We start from the raw sequence: 5,904 nt of genomic DNA, 5'->3' as shown, positions 1-5,904 counted from the left end.
CCCCGGGACGCGCTTAGAAACCTCTGGGTGTTTAAGCGCGTTATAAATACGTAACTAAGACAAAAAAAAAACCACACAAATACGCAACTAAGAAAAACAAACAATTCCTGTAACAGCGCCTCGATGCCTGCGGGCTGTGTGAGCGCTTTATAAATGTAAAATAAAAAAAATAAAATATTGGTGCACCTTTCTCATTTCAAAATGTTCTTCATGTGTGTTTGCATCATTTTCAGGTGATTTTTGCTGCCATTGTATATGTTAGGGTACCGTTCCGGCCCGTTCCGGGTACTTTTTCGTGTGAAAATGTAGATTTTGCGCAGTAATGGGTTAATGACAGCATATTGGTGGAACTTTCTCATTTCAAAATGTTCTTCATGTGTGTTTGCATCATTTTCAGCTGAGTTTTGCTGCCATTTTATATGTTAGGGTACCGTTCCGGCCCGTTCCGGGTACTTTTTCGTGTGAAAATGTAGATTTTGGGCAGTAATGGGTTAATGACAGCATATTGGTGCACCTTTCTCATTTCAGAATGTTCTTCATGTGTGTTTGCATTATTTTCAGGTGAGTTTTGCTTACATTTTATATGTTAGGGTACCGTTCCGGCGCGTTCCGGGTTTTACACACCCGAAAAAATTATCTGCTGGTGCTTCGCTTGCTTTTGAAGAAGTGTGTTGCCACGCCGTCCCCAGTCTCGAACCTTCCTCGACCCGCGGGGGGAGCTTGCCTGCAGCTCCACTCCAGAGTCCATGGAAAACCACAGTTCACTGTGTGTGTTTTCGCGGTCGCCTGTAGTACTACGTATGGCCTTGTGCGCCCCCGAGTCACTGCTGTGCTAGTGCCTGCTCAGGAGAGGCCTGAAGGGCTGGGGCAGGATGAGTACAGCTACTTTAAAAATGAGAATGTAGCTTCTTTTAATGGACTTCCGCCCTTCCTCCTTCCTAGACGTAGCACTCGGTCGGTGATCTTTGCTCATGAACGCTGCTCTCTCGACAACTTGCTTTTCCAACGAGGAGGGAACTCAGCTGCTGGCGTGCTGATGGCAGCTTTACGCCCCTTCCCCGGCCTGCTGTGCTCTTACGCTGGCCCGAGGCTGCTGCGTCGGTGTGTCACTCGGCATGCCTTCCCCTGCTTCACACTGCTCCGCCTCTGTGAAGAGCACGAACATCCGCTGCTGGCTTGCTGATCACAAAGTCTCTTGCTGGAGAATACGGCCCGTTCTTCCGTTTTTCTTCCATTGCGCCATTCTTTGCTGTGGAAATGCTCCCAACCAGTGGAGCGTGGTTAGGGGTTACTGGTAATCCATTCCCTTGGAAGTTCCAGTAGTGCACGGAGCAAGGGAAGCAATGGAAGGGGCTGGCTTGCCCCCCGCCCGTTATCAAAAGGGCCTGAGGGCAGGCAGCCCCCTCCTTGCTAGATCAAAGGCCCCGAGTCCTCCCTTCCGTCCGGAGGGGAGGATGGCCTTTGGTATAGCTGTCCGTGGCAGGGACCTCCTCTGTGGCAGGAGTGGGCTACTTGTCCGTGCCACCTTCAGCATGCTCAGGCGCCCAGTAATCTGGGTCCCTTCTGTTCTTAGGGCCTGATGACCTACCCTGCGCACAGAGTTGCAAATGGGCTGGAAAGTGCTGCCCATTTGCTTTCCCTGCAACCCACCTCCCATTTTAGGCCCCTGGGCCTTCTAGCTTGGGGAGGAGGGGGGTTGTCTTCAGCAGCGTAATGAGCCTCTGGTTCATAACAAAAGTGCTGATCAACAAAAGCGCTGATTCCAGCTTGCAGTACAGCAGCGGGCCAGTGGCGCAATGGATAACGCGTCTGCCTACGGAGCAGAAGATTCCAGGTTCGAGTCCTGGCTGGCTCGATCAGATGCTTCATTTTTTTGTTCTATAAAATATTTTCAAATAAGCCTTCTCACGCATATCCCACGAAAGCTCATTGTGTGTTTGTAGTCAGTGTTGACGCGTTTCTTCCTTTCCTCGGGTAAAAATGAGAACTACGTTGTTTCACACGATGTCGCTAACGCGTGGCACACGCCTGCTCATTGTGTGTTCGTAGCGTTTTTTAAGTTTCTCATGATGTCTGAAGCAGCCTGATGAGCCTCTGGTTCATAACAAAAGTGTTACGTCCTGCTTACACTGCAGCAGCGAGCCAGTGGCGCAGTGGGTAACGCGTCTGCATAGGGAGCAGATGTATGCTACCTTTTTGTTCTATAAAGTATTTAAAAATGAGCCTTCTCACGCATGGCACACGAAAGCTCATGGTGTGTTCGTAGTCAGTGCGTTTTTTCTACCTCTCCTCTGGGAAAAATGAGAACTAAGTTTCTCATGATGTCTCAAGCAGCAAACCTCTGCTTCGTAACAAAAGTGCTGTCTCCTGCTCACGCTGTAGCAGCGGGCCAGTGGCGCAATGGATAGCACATCTGACTAATTCCAGTTTGACTCCTGGCTGGCTCTATCAAACGCTGCCTTTTTGATTTATTCAATATGTATACGTGGTCGAAGGCTGCAGACAAGTCACGTAACAGGAGGAGGGCTCACTTGTTGGCATCTTTGATGTCATCTAGTAGAATCATTAGGTCCAGTAAGCCCGATTCAGTGCCGTGGCCTGGTTGGAAACCAGATTGGTGTAAGCACAGGAGATTGTCCGATTCCAGTCAAAACAGGTTCTTCCCTGTTCGTCCAAAACCATCAAGGACCACATTGACCCTTGCTCTGAATCTGGCCGTCTTCTGTAACCATTCCTTCGCCTCTGGAGTCTTCCCATCTCCTCAAAAAACCCACAGCCGACCCCTCCTGCCCAGCTAACTAGCGCCAATTTCTATCACTCCTTTCCTGGGCAAACTCTTGGATAAGCTGACCATCTCCCAGCTTAATCTTCACACCGACTCTGTTGGTTGTCTCCATGACCATCAGTCTGGCTTCAGAGCTGCCAGAAGCATGGGAACTGCTGTCCTGAACATCTGTGAAGACCTGCTCTCCAACCTTGACTCTAACATCCCTTTTGTGTCCTTATCCTGCTCAATTTCTCTTCTGCCTTTGACACAGTCAACCATGCCATCCTGCTCAGCTGTCTCCGTGATAACCTGGGTATCACTGATCAAGCCCTGGACTTGCTGACCGCGTTCATCTCTGATCGACCCTCCCAGGTCCAACTTGGGTACTTCCTTTCCTCCATCTCATTCTCAACTTGTGGTGTTCCCCAGGGGTCTTAACTCTCTCCCTGGCTGTTGAAACAATACCTGGCACCCCTTGCCCACTGAATTGCCGCTCTCCGCTCGAACTTTCAATGCTATGCAGATGACACTTAGACTACTGCAACAGTCTCTTTCTAAATCTGCCCGGTTCTACTCTCCGCCCTCTGCAACTCATCCAGAACAGGACTCCAAGACTTTTCCTTGGACTCAAGCTCTGGGATCGTATCTCTTCAGCCCTGAAATCTTTTCATTGGCTCCCAGTAGCTGCTCGGGTTAAATTCAAGACCCTCTGGATTGTCCACAAATACCTTCAACTCTCCCTTTGTAAATACCTTCCCACTCGAGCTCTTCGCTCCTCCACCTCCAACTCCCCCAGGGCCAGTCGCTTCTCCAAGCAACGAGTTGGGGGTAGATCCCTTACCTCGGCTGGGGCCTCCCTCTGTAACAGCCTCCCTGCCACTCTGAAACTTGAGGAGATCCATCTCTGATTCCGGAAGCACCTGAAGACCTTTTGCTTTGCTTCTGCCTTCGCTCTTCCTCTCCCCTGCTAATCTGTCTGCTTTGGCTCTGTGCACCAGGCTACCCTCTGATTTCTGGCCCAGATCCCTGCCCACCCAGCCACACACTGCACTGCACTGCCTCCTGGCAACCCTTGCACGCAACCCTTGCACTTGGGTCTGTATCTGTAATCCTGCAGTCCCCTTACCTGCACTTATCAAACACCCTTTGTCTGCGCTTTAAACCTTTAAACCTCACACTTGCCGCCCTGCTGGTTGCACTACCAGTTGTTGTTTTTATCCCTTCCTCAGCACTTTCCACCTCTCCCTTGCACTTTCCACCCTCCATCTCCCCTGCACTTGCGCGTTCTCAATGTCACTGGGCCTAGTAAGATCATTGTTTTGTCCTCCCTTGTTCCCCTGCCTTGCCTCATCGCACTTTGAAACACGTGTGTGTGTGTGTGATTCAAATAAAATATCATATCATATCAGGAAATTCTAGCTCTCAAGATCCGCAACTCCTTCAATCATTAATTGCAAACAGTAACAAACAAAGGTGATTCCTCAGTGGTGTGACGGAGGCCATTAACAGGTGTGAGTGATGTCCCCAACATCTGGAACAAGATTTATCCTCCCATTACACCACTAAGGAAACTTCACTGCCTACTCCATCGTTCAGGACGTTTTGGCATTTGCCAATTTGCAATGGACACTGATCCCCTGCCGCTAAGGCCTATTGGCCATGGCCAGTAGAATGGAGGGACCTTTTAGCACCGCTATGTTTTGGCACGTGAAGAATCATAACATAAGGCCACCACTAGATGCAATGCGATGTACGCTATCTGCCACGATGGGCTACATGCTACATGCCAACATACAGAAAGCTGAGTCTTTACTTTTTGAAGGGTCTTCTCGTGAAAGGGCTGTTTGGCGCTTACATGGCAGAATGTATGGATCTCAGAATAGAATACTTCATGCATCTACCTACAACCGATGAGACACTGTCAAGTGCCTGTTCACTTTGACTGCCTGTCTGATCTTGAACAAACTAGTGTAGGTCTGGGGTAAGTTGAAGACTCAACAAACACGTACCTTAACGTGGTAGTGATCTGAAGATATGGGTAGGCTGGGTGAAATCTATTGGGATCAGAGGACCCCGTGTCACCTTGCCAGTCTACAGTGGTTTGATGGATAGGGGTACAGTGGGGTGGGGCAGTGGGTAGGGTAGGTGTACAGTAGTGCGGGATATTGTAGGTAGCGAAGAGTGGGGTAGGAGTAGAGTGGTTTGGGGTATAGTCAGTGGTGGTAGAGTAGGGTGGGGATAAGGGTAGATCCGATGAGAGGGGAGAGGTGGGAATAGAGGGGGTGGGGTAGTGAGTTAAGCTCAGGTAGAATTGGTTAAGATTTTGTTATTATAATGGTTTGTCATTTACAGCGGCAATTAAGCCATTAACTCACAGCAGACTGCTTAGAAACAACATAGATACCAGGGGTTGAGTTTTGGGTAGGGGACGGGGGGGCAAGGTGGGAATGGCCATAGAGATAAGCATGGCCATAGGCGGTCAATTAAACGATAAACAACCAAAAATAATGTACAAATAAATAAGCAACAAAAAAAACAAGTTGTGTGTCCCTCTTCACATGTCATCTCCCTCCTACCTGTACTCCAATGCAACAGTTTCGGCTTATAGGGGGTGCTTAAAATGCAGAGCAGGCCATGTGCCTTCATTGCACCGGTGTTGTATACTAAACTGTTCCCCAAGGTAGACTGCTTGTCTGGTATTCGGCAACCTTCGAGCCCCAACCCAACGCACTGACACAGGGATTGCCAAAAGGAAATAATAATGTGCTGAAATGCTCTGTAGCTCTGATCCATCCTGGCTTCTTAGTCCTGCACTCTAAGAGGAAGGCTACAGCTCAATAAAACACCTTGTAAGAAATACAAATAAAAATTGTGTTAAATATATTACTCTGAAGCACCTATGTTATTTTCTTAAAGTGAAAAACAACATTTTATGTCCATCGCTTATTGCATGTTTAGCGTTTTGTGGGAATGCACGTCCACTACTCTTTGGCATGCCTATCACTCAGTCCTTATCTGGTTCCTATCTGTATGGCACTTTTGGGGTTGATCTGGTTACAGATCATCCTCTACGCGGATTTAATTAATTATATTCACGCAGTCGAACGCAGATCAATGCTGACACTGAATTCAAATAT

The 5,904-nt window shown here is 48.6% G+C and overlaps 1 non-coding gene across 1 annotated transcript; it reads left to right on the top strand.

The window, feature by feature from the left end:
* Positions 1–1,782: 1,782 nt before the first annotated feature.
* TRNAR-ACG (transfer RNA arginine (anticodon ACG)) lies at positions 1,783–1,855 on the top strand. The gene has a single exon. It is a non-coding gene; the product is annotated as a tRNA-Arg (tRNA).
* Positions 1,856–5,904: the final 4,049 nt, after the last annotated feature.

This window comes from Ambystoma mexicanum, chromosome 2p, assembly GCF_040938575.1.
Source record: "Ambystoma mexicanum isolate Mex_15411 chromosome 2p, UKY_AmexF1_1, whole genome shotgun sequence".
Classification (NCBI taxonomy): Eukaryota; Metazoa; Chordata; class Amphibia; order Caudata; family Ambystomatidae; genus Ambystoma; species Ambystoma mexicanum.
This window is presented reverse-complemented; position numbering and strand designations above follow the sequence as displayed.